The sequence below is a fragment of the Sciurus vulgaris genome (assembly GCF_902686455.1).
Source record: "Sciurus vulgaris genome assembly, chromosome: 2".
Taxonomy (NCBI): Eukaryota; Metazoa; Chordata; class Mammalia; order Rodentia; family Sciuridae; genus Sciurus; species Sciurus vulgaris.
Genome location: NC_136462.1, coordinates 87,618,391 through 87,634,959, shown reverse-complemented (window position 1 = coordinate 87,634,959; position 16,569 = coordinate 87,618,391).

Sequence of the window (16,569 nt, the reverse complement as noted above, 5' to 3'; positions counted from 1 at the left end):
CTGAATTTTGCTCATTTCACTTAACATAATCCTCCTGAGTTCCCTCCATTTTCCTACAAATTACATAATTTCATTTCTCTTTATGGATGAATAAAACTCCAATGTGTATATACACCACATTTTCTTTATCCATTCATCTATTCATCTATTCATGATTGATGGACACCTCGGCTGGTTCCATAGTAGTTTGGCTATTATGAATTATGCTCCTATAAACATGGGTATGCATGTATCACTATAGTATTCTGACTTTAATTCTTAAGGGTAAAGACTGAGGAGTGGTGTAGCTGAGTGATCTGGTGGTTCCGTACCTAGTCTTTTGAGGAACCTCCTTACTAATGTCCATGGCAGAAGTGCTAATTTACAATCTCACCAAACATTGAAAAAGTGTTCATTTTCCCCCTTGAATCTTCTCAGTCATTTATTATTATTTGTATTTTTTCATGACTGCCATTCTGACTGAAGTGAGATAAAATCTCATTGTAGCTTTAATTTACATTTTCCTAATTGCTAAAGATGTTGAAAGTTTTTTTCATGTACTTTTTGGCCATTTATACAACGCATTTTAAATGCTGGCATTTTTTTTTTTGGTAATGAAATTTACCATTGTTTATTTAGTTCAGTATTGACCTTCCTTTCTTCTTTCCTTCCTATACTAGGGATTGAATCCAGGTCACTCTACTACAGAATTACATTCCTAGACATTTATTTTGTTTTATTTTGAGACAGGGTCTTTCTAAGTTCTTGAGGCTGGCCTCAAATTTGCAATCTGCTTGCCTCTATTTAGCTAACTAAAATGCTTTTTTGTTTGTTTATTTGTTTAATCAAAGCAGAATAACAACAGCATCAGAACAGAATTTCTGGGGATGACAGAATGGATTTGAAGAGTCTGGAAACATCGGAGAAAAGGAAAGAGAAAAGAAAATGGGAGAGATGAGGAGGTTGGCTGTTGAGAAAGGTATGTGAGGAAACTATAAATGATGTCTGTTGGAGATTTAAATATATTCATCGGGTGGTTTACAAAACATATCCTCTTTCCCACGTTGGTGTTAAATAGATTTTACAAATCTGTTATTCTAATATACTATGGAGCTTCATCTTTCTGCTAATGTGATCAGCTTAGCTTGCTATTTCAGGGTGACTGAAAGTGATATGAGTGATAGGAATGTGTAAACTGTCATAATTTTATGTTTCCTTTGCATATTATTTTTATTCTAGCATGAATTATGATATTGCTTACAAGAACTCAGGTGAGAACTGAAATTCTCCAGTGGGGATTTCAGTCATATAGGACTTACAATTGACACTAATGACATTTTAAAATTCGACAATCTCACAGTTAAATCTGATTAGTGAGTTTTGAAGTTTTTTGTATGTTTATTGGATCATAGCATTTCTTAACTTGTTAATTGCTTGTTTTTAACTACTGTTCATTTGTAGTGGTGAGAGAAAAAGAGAAGGCTTGACTTCCTGAGTTTGGCCAGGTCAGGCCATGTCGAAGACTTTTTAATGACCTAGCCTCAGTCACTTCTGTCATTTTTCATTACTCAAGCAGAACACTCAATCCAATCAGATTCAGGTGGGGAGGAATTAGGTCCTACTTCTCAATGAGAAGAATAGCAAAGAATTTGTATTAACTGCATGTGAGAATGCAATCTGACAGCTGGATGGGCATCTGGGAGATGGAGGGAAAGAGTGTTGAGCTCAAACTCATATCATATACAAACAGAACTATTGCATGGGTTAACAATTCTTAAAGTAAAATCAAACCAATACAACATCTAATGGAAAACAGGAAGGTATGTTAAAGGGCTAGGAATGTAAAACAGTGAAACAGCTCTTTCCCCTCAGACCACAGCCCTTCCAGATGGTCTTGTCAGATTGCCCTTCCCAATTCTGTGTTCTATTGGAAGATGTTAGAGCTTTTCCAGTCATTTCAGACAATAGTAGATGGGGACTCCTGTGGAAAGAGTATGCCAATTTTTCAGAAATTAAATGGCCCATTTTTTTCTAAATTCAAACTTCTTTACCTCTTGGCTCCATGTTGTTTTGTCAATAGAAGGCAATAGAGGAACACAGCAGAGGGGAAGGATTTCTCTTCCTGGTTCAGACTTCTTTCTCTTTTTGGCTCAGATGTTCCCTTGCTGCCTGTGATGCCTGGTAGGTTCTCTCAGTGAAGGTGAACCCTACCAGGTTTCAGTGATCCCAGCTGTGGGCAGTGTCCTGGGCAATGAGCAGGGCGGCATCCCTGTGGGTGGCTTCCTGGTGAATTCTATGTGGTTCTGTCAGTTTCCCCTAGTATAAATCTTTAGAGTTCTCTTTTATTCCCTCTTGATAGTTAATCTGCAAATATTTACTCTTCGTATTAATCCTTTCCTTCTCAAATTATTGTGTGATCTCTGTCTTCTGATTGGTCTTTGACTGATAACCAGGACATGAAACCAAAGGAAGTTCCAACTGAGGCTAAGTTCACACATTCATATCACTTCTCATCAGAATCTTTGTCACAATTTTATGTTTCCTTTGCATATTAGTTTTGTTCTAACATGAATTATGATATTGCTTATAAGAATTTCCTGAGTACGTATTTTGTATGTGAGAACTAACTAGGAAATCTATAATCATTTCATAATAAGAAAGATACACACATGTGTGTACATGCACCTAAGCATTCTCATCATGAGTAGAGACAATGGGTTCTAATTGCAACTTTGACTAGCAATGGACCAGACCAATGTGGATTAGAGTAGATTAGTATTAAAAAAAAAAAAAATCAGTGGATGATGAAGATTCAAAATAGCTATCAAATAAAAGGATTCTGTGCAGATAATTATTGTGGAGTGTAGATGGTCTTAGGCCTAGTGACTTACCTCTGACAAAGACAATGCAGCAAAAGTGGTGTGGGAGATCACTTCTGAGATTAGGTTAAAAAAGAAGTCAATTGCCATTTGTGTGTGCCTTCGCTCTTGCTCTGAGGAAGTCGGCTGCTCTGTTGAAAGCTGTCCTGTGAGGAGGCACACGTGACAAGAAGCTGAGGACAATCTCTGCCAACATTCAGTGAAAGTCATACCTCAGTGTTGTAGCCTGTGGAGAATAGAATCCCATTAGATGTGTTCTCATTCAAGCTATAGGATGAGACCACAGCCCCAGCCACACCTCAAGACCCTGTGAGGCACAGACTCCAAGCTAAGTTATATAAGAAGTTGTGTTACACAGAACTGACAATCCAGGCAAGTATAGTAGAGTATCATATTGTCACATTGGTTTCCTGAGGCTGCTGTACCTCAAAGTTGGTGGCTTAAAACAAAAGAAATGTATTGTCTCACAATTCTGGAGGAATGAACCAAATTTAGTATTATCAGGCTGAAATCATAGCATTGGCAGGACACATTCCCTCCAGATGTTCTAGAGGTGAATCCTTTCCTTGCTTCTCCCAGTTTCTGGTGGCTGCAGATGCTCCTTGGCTGTACTGACATCATTCCATTCTCTTCAAAGAGCACTGTCCAACTTCTGTCTTCCTAAGACCTGTGGGGTGTGTGTGTGTGTGTGTGTGTGTTGATTCTTCTTCTGCCTCCTTCTTATAAGGATACCTGCAATTGCATTTTGGGCCCACTCTGATAATTCAGATAGTCTCCCCATCTCAAGATCCTTACCTTTATAACATCCTCAAAAATGCTTATCTCACATAATGTAACATTTATAGGTTCTAGGGGCTAGAAGGAGAATTTCTTTTTGAGGGACTACTTTTTGACTTACTACAAATAACTGCCATTTAAAATTTCTTTTTGTGCTCCAGATACTTTAAATGGTAAAGATGGTAAATACTTTAAATGCATTTCATTTACATACATTATCATTTCTCATTTATATGAAGAAACTGAGTTTCAGAGAGCTTGAGTGACTTGACTCAGTCATGCAGGTAGTAAGTGATGAAGTCAGGGTGTACCTGGCAATCTGACCTCAGACTCGTGCATCAGACAGCTATTCATTTTTGCCTCCACAGCACATGCTTAAACTAATTAGAAAATTATGTATCTACCCCATGTGTATAATGAATTCTTACCGGTGGTATCTTTTGGCATCTTTATAATTCCCAAGTTTAAAGCATGCTTCTGGTTATTTTTAAGGAGAGGCACTTTGAACTGGGAGGATCCTATCTAACATTTATGATGAAAAATCCTGTTGCCTAAAGTGGACAGACCAAGAAAAGAACTTTTCTTACCAAATGGATCTTGGACAAGGCCTATTCCTTTCGGAGTGTGCCCTGGTTACATAAACCCCTTCTCTGGTTTTGAGGGTCTGAAGAACTGGAATAGCCAAGCTGTACTCTTTTGAGCATGGCTCTCTAGGACACAGTGATTGCTTTCAATACTTTGAGGTACTTCCTATAATTGGTTTTAGATGGATTTAGTTTAGCTTCCCTGGGAAATATTGATCCTGAGATGAAATGTGAATGACAGAAAAGAGATGATGCTCAAAGTTCAAAATGAGAATATATGTAATGAATTCCAGGTTAGGTTCTGCTTAACATTTGCTATGTCAGTCCTTTAATGATTTGCTGATTTTCTATATGTGATCTGGTAGTCTAAAAATTCAGATCACACAGAAACTTTTGTCCTGTGTAGATTTAGGCTTTCAGCTTATGAATCTCTTTTCCATATGGTTTTTTTCATGAAGACAAATTCCAGATTTAAGGAAGGATTGGTGTCAGAGGGCTAAGAGCTATTTCCTGAGCCTTTGTTTTTATTGCCACAGCGTAAATGATGACATGGCTATCCCTTCCCCAATGTGACATGCCTGAGCAGGTGTGCAGATGGTCAGAGGGCCCAGGAGATGAGACTTGGATGGCAGATGGTGATGCATTGTCTTGGATCCAAGTACAATCTGAACATTCTGTGCCTATCCCGACACGCATTGCCTCAGAAGGCAACCTCATTTGGAGGTGAATTGTTCTTAGCTGTACTTTTCTTGTTGGAGTTGACCTCATGCCTGGCACTGTGTGAGAGGTATTGGCCTAGTTTCTGCCCCCAGAGATTCCAAGTCATATTGGTATCTAGTGAATGCTTTGTCATATTGATTTTAGGAAATAAGGACTGAAGAGTTCTAATTTTACCAAAATTACCCAGTTGCCAGCCTGATCATGTTTACCTTACAGCAGCACTTCCCCAAGGACAGATGTGTCATGATAAGGAAGTTCTAGATGTTTCATGGAAGAAAGTGCTCAGTGGCCAAATGAGTTTAGAAAGTGTTGATTTAGGCCCCATCACCCTTGTAGCTAATAGGTTCATGAGAACTTTCTCTTGAGCCCCACTCTGAATGCAGCTCTAGTAACTGTTTCTGGCATGTTTAGTTTTCCATCTTAAACCAGCCCTCCTCTTTGCCGGGGGTGGGGGTGGGGTGGGGGGGTTTCTTTAATGCTCTGAGAGTTCTGGGCTCCCTGAAAGCTCTCACTGGAAGATTGGAGAGTTCACACCCTCAGGACAGCCCTTAACCACTGGGAGACTGGACTAGATAAATACTTAAGCCTGGACCCCCTCTGTGCAGCCATTCTGGAGCCACATCATAGGTTCTCGGAGGGGTGCCAGCACACCTATTTGCTCTCAGCAGGAACTTATTCCTGAACACAGCTTTTGGTTTTCCTCTTTTCACAGTCTCAGTTTCCTTGTCTCATTCGAGTTTGCTCTTCTCATCTCTGACATTAACTACTATCTCCACCCAGATCTGTCTACTAGTTTGGTTTTAGGGACCTACTCTTTGTATAATCTTTATTCACGTTAGATTTGAGAAACAGAGAAGCCTACCTAATCCTGTTTCCTAAACTTATCACTCCATGATTTTTTTTTTAACATTCTGTGTATCTAACGTTCTTTACAATGTAGTTCCTGAATTCCATTGGTTCCTGGAGATATGAGAAGTAGAGGTATTTCTTAAGGGTGTTCCATGAAAGGGAGTCTGTAGCTTCCCTTTACAGCCTGTTTTTGTGCTTGAGTATCCTTGGCAGAAACCTCAAGGCTGCAGGTCTACAAGGAATCTTACAGTCTAGTTTTCTTATTTTATGACTAAAGAAATGGAGACTTAGAGTGGTGAGCTGTCATCTGGTTCAGTCACCTACGATCACAGAGAAAGTGTGAAGACAGATTCTTTAGTTCAAGGATCAGTAAACTATGGCTCAGGCAAAACTCAGCTGCTGCCTGTGTTTGTATAGCCCACAGCTGAGAATAGTTATTACACTTTCGAATGGTTGAAAAAAACATTTAAAAAACAGACTATTTCATGACACATGAAAATTAATCTGAAACACCAATTTTAGTGTTCATAAATAAAGTTTTATTGGAATGTGGCCATCCCTGTTTTTGTATTGTCCACAGCTGTTTAGTGCTTCAGCAGTTGAGTTGAGAAATTGTGACAGAGACCTAAACCATTTACTATCTGATTTACAAAAAAGATTTGCTAGTCCCTGCCTTGGATTCCCAAGACATGATGAAGGGAGTTTCGACATCATAGTAGTCACTGGAGCATGGTGGAGACCACAGAGCTGGGGGGAGGCCACCGGAGTTCTGCTACTTGCTCTGCTGTCAGCAAGCAGCATTAGATTCGGACAAAGATACCACATCTTTAAATATTAACTTCCTCATTTATAAAATGGAGGGACAATAGAAGCCTTTTCTTTCTTTCTTTTTTTTTTTTTTTTTTGATGGTACTGGGGATTGAACCAGGTGTGCTCTATCATTGAGCTGTATTTCCAACCCTTTTTATTTTTTATTTTGAGATAGGGTCTTGCTAAGTTGCTGAGGCTGCCCTTAAGCTTATAATCCTTCTGCCTCAGTCTCCCAAGTTGCTGGGATTTATAGATATGAGCCACCATATCTGGCATGAAGCCTTCTTAAAGTTCCTTAATGTTCTGTGTTTCCTTAGATTCTTTGTCTATTTGGTATCCATTAATCACAGGGACTAGTTACTAGGTAAAGTGATTTATATTTCTCCCATGACTTAACTTTTGCAGGTGAATGAAATCATATTACAAACTCTTAACTGTTTCTGAGTCTACACCCCCAATCATTTCCTTCTTTCTCACCAAACCATTATTTCCTTTGCCCTGAACCAGCTAGGCAACTAGGACCAGGCAACTAGAGACCAGCCAATAGCCGGGTCTGCTGACATTCAAACTCACCAGTCTTAAGCTGTTCCTCCTCCCTGCCTTGCAAGGAGCATAGATGGTGTCCCAATGTGGCCCTCGGTAGCTTCCTGCCTCTCGTTTCTAGGGGAACAGTGAGTAACAACAAACTGTCCTTTCACGGCATTGACCCCTTCACATCACCACTCACTCATCTCTATAAATTAAGACCCAGCCACAGATCACTTAAATGCAAATAAGGTATCATTCTGTGTAATCACCACCAGATGGAACATGTATCATTCTAGAAGACGATTTGTTCCTATGCTCAGCCTAAGTGGAGCCTCTTTCCTGCAGCTCAGTGCCTCTGGTCCTCACGCAGGCTCTGTGAGAACTGAGCGCACCGAGGCTGAGAGGCTGCGTCCTGTAGCCTTGGCAGCCCTGGACTGTTTCTGATGCTCCTGTGACTTGCTAGTGAATCCTGCGATTTTTACCTCCTCAGAATCACAAGCTGAGATTCTCTTCTGACAGTTTTTCAATTTTCTTTCCTTGCCTCACTGATCAGCCACCCTGGAGGCCCTGTGCTTTCTACTTAGCACAAGATGAACTGTGCTAACTTTTCTCGAGGCATTTCCTTGAGTTCTGTCAGGTGTGGCCTTGCTTTTCTCTGGAGGATATCAGTTTTCTGGTACCTCCCCACACTGGTGGCAATGCTGTCTTCCTTTTGTGGATTCTTTCTCTAGGTGGGCCTCAGAAATCAAGGTCAGTTAGCACCTACAGGAGCATGCTGGCGGCACACAGGAGTAAAGTAGACCCAGTAAGATGGAGTAGGAGCGACAGCAACTATTGTGAGCAAATGGCCTTGTGCTCTACTGCAGGTTGTTATTTCTCTGTTTGGGGCAATTATTGTCACATGAGGATTCTGTCCAGTGGTAACAAAATTTTTCATTCTTTAAAGAGCAGGTTCAGACTTAGACTTTTAGATGACATCTCCAGAATTGTAAGCATTTGTAACAAATTCAAAATTAAAAACAAAACAAAACAAAAATCCACTGTGTGAGCCAAATCCAATGCATCTGCAAGTCTCATTGGGCCTGTGAGCCATCACTCTGCTGTCTGATCTGCAGCAAACAGAAAAAACCCTTCCAGGCTCATTCTTGCTTATTATGCCTCAAGTCATTGCTTGGTCCTAGAATTTATGACTGTCAAGCTATTGGACCTTTGCCCACTCACCTGAATGGGAACTTGTGCTTGGATCTCACCTTCTCTGTTATGTATTTTTAGATTGAGGTTGTTGAGTATTAGGAATATTAGCAATATTCTAAAGTTGGGGGTTTTAAACATGTAAAAGGGTTAAGATTCTCTGGCAGGCCAGAGGGGTGTTTTGGGGTGTTGTGGTGAGAGCTGCCTTGAGCTATCTGTGGGTCACAATTATCACCAAGCTGCCAGGCCTGGTGGTTTTTTTTTTTTTTAATCTCAGTCATGGCTATGGCTCTTACCACCATCAGGTGAGGGCCAACCCACAGAGAACCACTGGAGAACTTTAGTTGGTTTTCCTTTTCTGAAGTTGAGAGTGCTTTTTTTTGATGTTGACAGGTACCATGTTTTTTAAAATGTCATTTTTAATACATGTGGTAGTTGGTTCCCTTTGGCCTCTTCTCTGTTGCCTAAGCACTGCTTAGCATTCTTAGTTGCTCTGAGCTTTAAAAACACTTAAATGGAAGATTTAGAGTTCACACAAAACAAGAGGCAGTGGGTGAATCTTGGTCACATGACAAGTTGAGAGCCTATTTTGGGGGTTTAGAAGCCCTAAACAGACTTCTTCTCTGCCCTTTGAAAAGTATTTGTGTTGAATCTGATTCTTCACTCAGTTGTGCCAGGGAAATGCCTGCATGCCCATCTTTTGCTGCCCATCAGTGCTTATTATAACTTGATGAAGAGTTGTAGAATGACTTTGGATGGCCTGCCTCCCAGCCACACAGCTCCCTCTCAGGCATAATGTTTGTAGCCAGGACTGCACACATCCAACCACCAGGCCTGAGTCACCCTCCTCCCTGGGTGAATTCAAAAGAACAGTAATTTGGTTCTTTTTATTTCCCCCAGGGAGTGGGGTAAGAATGGGGACAAACCCATCTATTTGGGTACTCATTTGCAGCATGAATGTCCCTCTAGAGAATGATGTCTTGGCCGCAGTGCCCAGCTTTGCCATTAAAGTGGATTGCTTTTCCTTGGGAGTCTGAGAAGGGCATTTATGGGAGGCTAGCACCACCGTGTGGATGAAGTGGGTATGACTCTTCTACAGATTGCATAACAGGCCTGTTGTTATCTGCCTCTGCAAACCTGATTTGGGTATCTTCTCATCTATTTCTTCTATCTTTTGTGAATCACTGCAAAACAGCCTAGTGATAAAAATAATTTTTTTTAGCAGTGTCCTATACTTCTGTGCTCCCAATGATCTTGTGCTTCCACGAAATGACTGCCTGAACTGCAGGAAGATGCTAACGGACAGCTTTATATCAGACATGCTGTAAATTAAGAGGGATCATTTGGGATTAGTCTCTGGGCTCTGAAGTGGAGGTTAACCAATTTAGACACTGTGAGAAATGCCAGGGCCTGTTCCTGAAGCACATTTCTGACCTTTGTCACCCAAGGGATATGGACTGAATCAGAGGAAAGGAAGAGAAAATCAGGTTGCAGAGTGCAAAATAATTTTACTAAACCACATAGTTCATCTCCTGTGGAGTGGGAAAGTGAGGAGGAATGGTTTTTTTTTTTCCCTCTTTTAAAGTCGGAAAGAGGAGAACAATATAGAGATGTTTTATTGGCTGTGGCTTAGCTGGTGGGGAGTGGTTAGCAAAGGGAAGAAGGTAGAGGCCTCACCGTATAGCTGGCACCAAAATCCCTGGAGCGGGGTTAAGCCTCCTGCTCCCCTCTTGCAGGACTTGTTCATTCGTAAATTGATGGGTATGTGGGTATTGGGAGTGGGCTCTAATAGGCAGAGGTACAGAAAGCTGTGACTTATGAAAATCTAGTGCCATTCAGCATCTAAGATACTATGCTTCCTGTCTTAATGTTTCCCTTGCATAGTTCCCTAACCCTAAAGAGAAAATATCTTACTAGCGCTTGGGATTCTGACTGAAGAAATCTAGGGGAGTCAAAAACAATACAAGATGGTAATGCTTCCTCTCTTTGAAGGGGATAGCTATGAAGAGAGGAGAATGTGTAAATGATCCTTATGGTCCACCCCTTTACTCCTTCCCAAGATTGGCTTGCCTACCTATAGGCATTAATATATCTAAAGTTTCATATTGAAATTTCTTTTGGGGACTAAGAATGGGCTGATGATAATCTGGAGAGAGTTTTAGGGACACTTTGTGGAACTCTCCTCTGTAGAAGGCTATTTATTGAACTTCAGTGTGACAGGAAGCTGGGTAGGCCAGTTGATATGGTATGTGCAGATTAAAACTCCAGAGATTCTTAAGGAGCTGGAATGAGAGGCTGAATCAAACCAAATAGAAGTCCAATAGAAACTTATCAATTTGGTTGAAAGAAGACACCTACGAATTATACAATTTTGGTTCATTTGCATTAAAATATTTTTTTGACGGAGCATGGAGTCTGATAATATAACCTAGGAAAAATAATTGTGACTTTAGAAAGAGAAAAATTAATACTACCTTCTCCTACAACCTGACAGTTCAAACTTGGTGGAATTACTCCATAACCTTCCATGTGGTTTGCCTCCTGTGTAGTTGGAAATTGAGAGGGAGCCTTTTCTGTTTTGAGAGAATGAAGAGGAAAGAGAATGATAGAGAAGATTCTTCTATCGTTTAGGTGTTAGCAGGAGCTACTGCACTATTTGACACTAGCTAAGATTGCCTTGTCTCGCTCCCCCATCCCACATACTGTTTTGTTCTTTTCCTGAGTGTTTCTGCAAACTTTGTTTCCTAGTTAACTTCATTCTATAACTTGTGCCTGTCTCTATATCTATGATCCAGCATTGACTTCAATTTGAAATATAACCTCTTTCTTCCCCCCAAAATTCACTTGTAAGAGTGTCTCAGTCTGTTCCTGCTGTTATAACACCTTAGACTGGATAATTCATGAACAGCAGAATTATAATCCTGGAGATTGGAAAGTTCACTATCAAGCCACCTGCAGATTCAGTGTCTGGTTAGGGCACCTGTTTTCAAGATGGCGCGTTGGCTGTGCCCTTACGTGAAGGACACACAAGAGCAGAGGTGCTAAAAAGGATGAACCCTCTGAAGCCTCTTTAGAAGGGCACTAACTCCTTAGTGGCAAGACTTCAACTTATGGGTTTTAGAGGGAAACATATTCAAACCATAGCAAAAGAGCAACTTGTAGAGGCAAATAGTGTGATAGATTTTACTGAAGCAACTGGATAGGAGTGCACATTGCAGTGCCATTTAGAAAACATTCTAAAATTGAATATTAGCTTTTTTGGTCCTCTGCAGTCCTTTGTTTCCACTGACCTGGGTTTCAGTGTTTTGCCCTTCCCCTCAGCCTTCACTCCCGCTGCTTCTCTGTCTCCCAGATGTGGCAACATTTTTTTTTCCTGTTTTATTATTATGAAGACCATTTCAGTTCGGGCACTTGCCACCAGCCCCATTCACATTGTGTACAACTCAAGATTTATTAATATGCTCTGCTAGAAAAAGCTTCATGTATTCCAAGTGTCTTTTCTTCCCTGTCCCAACTCACTCCTCCAGAAGCAAGGAGAGAAATATGGAGGTTTCTATCCCCAGAGGTAAAGCTTATGCCTTCTACCTCAGTATTCATAGGAGAGTGCAAGTCGATTTGGGTTTTAAACGACAATTGCAACAAAATCTCCATGTACTCATCTCAGTGCCCCACTGTATAGCATTGGGAAATTCTGGTTTAATAGGCAGGGCACTGAACAAGGACTCAGGAGGCCTGATCTCACCCTGGTTCTGCCACAAGCTCCTTATTGTGTTCTTGAGAAAGTACCACCCTGGGATTGAACAAGGAATCTAAATTCCCTGCCAATTCTACAAGTCCATTTGTCTCAGTGTATCCCTGGTCCTCAATTCGTCTGTACATGCAGCCAAGGCTGGGATTCTCCTGTTTGCAGGCAGATGGATATTTCCCTACCCTAGGTGATGCCCCCTGGGTGATGCCCCACTTTTTCCGTGGCCTGTCATCTGCTCAACACTTGCAGTCAGAAGCAACAGAAGCCATACAGTCAGAGACAGGCATGGACCCTGATTCTTTCAGCTCAGAGCCTTGGTTATGTTATTGACTCTCAGAAACTGGCTTCCTATTTGTAAACTGGGTATAATGACATCTACCTCAGAAGATCGTGTTGGATACAACAATGCACACGACACACTTAAAAAAGTGCATGGCACCTAAGTGCTCCACAAGTAGAAGTTACGATCAATTTACATTATGTCTGTTAAGGGCTTTGGTGTCTAGGCAAACTCATGTCATGCATTCTGGGTCCATTGAAACACCTTTTAGTATGTGGTAGAATGAACTTACAATTAAGCCCCAAACTGGTTTTACTGAGAAATATAATCTGGTAGGGAGAGGTGAGTGGTTTTGGCAGAAATTTATTATTAATTTTTTAGGTTGTATGGAAGAGGAGAAAGGAATTTGGAAAGCAAGCAGGACTGAGGTGAATGTTGAAGCAGTTGCAGCCATGTAATGAGCAATCTGCATCTTTTTCTTTGCATTAATTTTACCGTTTATCTGCCATAATACATGTAGCATTGTTGGAGTGAGATCTGTTTTTGGTATTTATTGAAGGGTGGAGTCCTACTGCAAGGTGGGCACAAGTTGAAGAACACAGACGGTAGAAAGAAATCCTACTCAGAGCACACATTCTGATGATTTTAGGCAGATTATAATTGTAGGTAGTGGCAAATCTTGGACACTCTATTGTTTATACTCTTTTCAAGTCTGACTGTAGCCTACAAACTGGAAAAATGGGACCCGTTTGCTGTTATCCTGGACCATGATCCACCTGGTCTTCACAGTGATGTAATTCCTGAATGTGAAGGCTTCTGAGATCCCCGTGCGTCATGGAACAGTGCCCTCTACTGCTCACCAGGGAAACATGCAGCTGAGGTCAAATCAACAGTGTGCACAACTCCAGGGGCCAAAGCCAGGTGTTTCCTTTTATTGTTGGAGACACTATTTGGAAGACCAGCTGCGGGCACCATAGCAACTCTCACCTGTAGCAATTCTGCAGAAGCACCTATCCATCCATCCATTCAACAGCATCTTAACTCCCCTATGCTGTTTTTTAGGCAGACTCTTACTCCATGCTACCTCTGAGTTTCCCTTCCCAGTTTCCACTGCAAAAATGGTAGGGCTAGGGTTGGGGATATAGCTCAGTTGGTAGAGTGCTTGCTTCACAAGCACAAGGTCCTGGGTTCAATCCCCAGCACTGCAAAAAAAAAAAAAAAAAAAAAAAAAAAAAAACAAGGTAGAGCTGGTATTAGTTTAACTAACGCCAGAAAGAATTTTTGAAACAGTGATTTTAACCATAACCTTACCTTTAAAACAATGCCTTTAAAAAAAAATGTTTCTGAGTATTTCTAATTAAAAATTCCAAGCCACTTTAAGGAAGTCCCATTATTAGCTATGATGAAAGAAAGGCACACAAAATATTAGTAGTTCATTGTCAAAAGTTTACACTGGCAAGGAATCAACCTACCATTATTTCTCTTTTTCTTTTTTAAAAACCATCGAAAACACCACAGAATCTATTTCTACAGAAACAATACGGTGAAAATGATTTGTTGGTTTTCTGCCTTCTGGGCTTCTTATTCTGTGTATTCTCTTCTAGCTTCTTCTAGTCTGTGCTTCTTATTCTCACTCTCAGATACCGTATTCTGGATCTGACCTCAGAATGCAGTCAGCACTTACCCTTACTGTAAATCAAAAAGGGGCAATTTTTAAAAATATATATTTTAATTGTCGATGGACCTTTACTTTATTTGTAAATATGTGGTGCTGAGAATTGAACCCAGTGCCTCACATATGTTAAGCAAGTGCTGTACCACAGAGCTATAACCCCAGCCCACAAAAGGGACAATTCTTTGATTCAAGTTAGGTAATTGAGTCCTCTACAACTTCTGAACTGTTTTTTCAGCATCATTCTTCTTAGATACAGCAGAGAAAATATAGTGATGATGAAATATTCATGAAAGGAAAAAATTTTTAAGAAGTTTTCTTAAAATAAACGATTCTAAAACTACAATGTGTGAAAGCACTTTTTCTTTTATGGTTCCAAGTTTCAAATCTATAAGTTTACAGGGTGTTGTTTTCTGGCTCTATCACGTAGCAGGATGCTGGGAAGTGGGAGTCTACCACGACTTTCTTTCCCTTCTGCCAAGAGTGAAGTTCACATTAATGCAGCTTTGGCCACTCAGTGGGGAGAAGGTACCAGATTCCATGGAGTCCTGGAATTTAGCTGCCACTCAGTGCAGAAAGACAAATGGTGTAAAAATGCAAACCTTAGACACCCTTGAGGCCTTGACATGGAGTTGGGTATTCCCACTGAGGGGATGAGCAAGTAACTCAGTTATTAGTATTATCAGCATAGGAGAGTTTGTGTATTACTGTAATTATTTCCAGGACGAGAGCATTTGGTTTTCTCTGAACCTGGAGTTCTAAAGAATTTGACAGTTCCACTCAATATAACAGATCAAGTTGCTCAATTTTTTTGATAATTTCTAGCTTGTTGCTTCCATTGTAAACATAGAGAAGACGTTTTTGTCCTTTAGTAAAGAATGACTTTGCTGACACTTGGCCAGCTTATTGAGCACATGACCTGTCATTTCCCCTCTCAGTTTGGACATTATCACGGGGAATTACTCCCTTCTCTATTTTCCTGTCATGGAACTCATCATGAATGCATTTGATACACCTATGTCTCCCTCTTACCTTCTCAGGGACAGATAATAGGTCTTCCTGTCTTATTTCTCCAACATTACAGAGAAGTAAGGATTTAACAAGGGTTCTTTCTCCCTCTTATCCTTCTCTCCTCCAGTCATAAGCAACATCAACTCATCATTCTGAGTAATAATTATTGTGAAATTTAAATGTAGAGATGTTGTCTATGTAGGCCAATTGATAACAGCTGAGGAAACCTAGGTTTGACCATAGAAATAAATGGCAGCTCTAAAGCTGTCTTTTACTACAATAAATTTTAGAAGAGCACGGGAAGCGCCTGGAAGGACATTTGTGCGCCCTGGAGCTTTCCATGGAGGGCTCATTGACCCTTTGTTTTCTGAAGGTTGCTTTAGGAGGAAAGACTCTGGACCTTCAGGTGATCTCCAGAGGGCAGCCTGACTCCCACACTGAAAGGCTTCCTAGGGAGAGGGAAGCAGAAACTGGAATCAATCTTGATTCCAGAAACTTGTCCCTGGAGCTAAGGGCTGATTGTTTGCATGGAAGGGGAGATGCACCTGGAAGCCGGCAGTGGCTCCTGAGCATGGTGCACTTTTGGCTGTACTTATCACCACAGGGTGCCGCACACCTGCCCACCAAAGTCCACAAGACACGCAGGGTAAGCAGAATTTTGATATGCGTGTGAGTTTTTATGCAAGAGTCCTGATTTCTCTTGTCCTGGTGTAATTATTGATATTGTCTTTCTCTTATCAAGTGTGTGTCTCAATTTGTATGATAAAGTACCTGATCGCCTGGTAGAGAATCACTTTTCAACAGTGACACCGTGTGGCTTCAACAAGCAATAGCAATGCACTGAGGCATCTCCAGTTCATTCAGGGCCTGTGTGGAAGCCAGGATGAACCCTTCCTGCCTATGGACCTCAGAGCTGTCAAGGCTCCTGACAATTTACAGGGGAGGGAGAACTTCTGGAGGGAGTTTGAATACATCCTTTTAATAAGACATGTGGGTGTTCCAATGATTTTAATTATAAAAATAAAAGGTGTGGACAAATATGTTACCCTGAGTTTGTGAGGCAGTTTATGTGGTCATGATTTAGAATCCTTGTTTACTATAGTTCTAGAGACCTGATTAATTACATCATCCTTAGACTGAGCTCTTTGAAGTAATTTTTCAGTATCTCAATCTATGACCTTGAGAAATTGTAACTTTTGCTGGTAGAAAGACATAAAGTGAGCTACAGCTTTAAGAGTTCATTTAATCACTAGACTTTAATGACTTCAGCATTCCTTTCCTTTTCTCTGGGAACAGAGCCTCTTTTGCTGTGGAAAACACATTTCATATAATTCAGGTGGGGAAAATCCTATCTCTTTCCTCTCCCTTTTCCTCTCCTGTCCCTTAATAAAGAGTTGGATACCAACTCCTGCTTAACCAATCAGAACTCCCATCCTTTTGGCCACATTTATTGTGGAACAAGGATAGGCAACTGACCCCAGATAGGCTAGTGTGTGTTCTTTTTGGACTTCATGCTGGAGCTACTGTTATTCTGCTAAGGT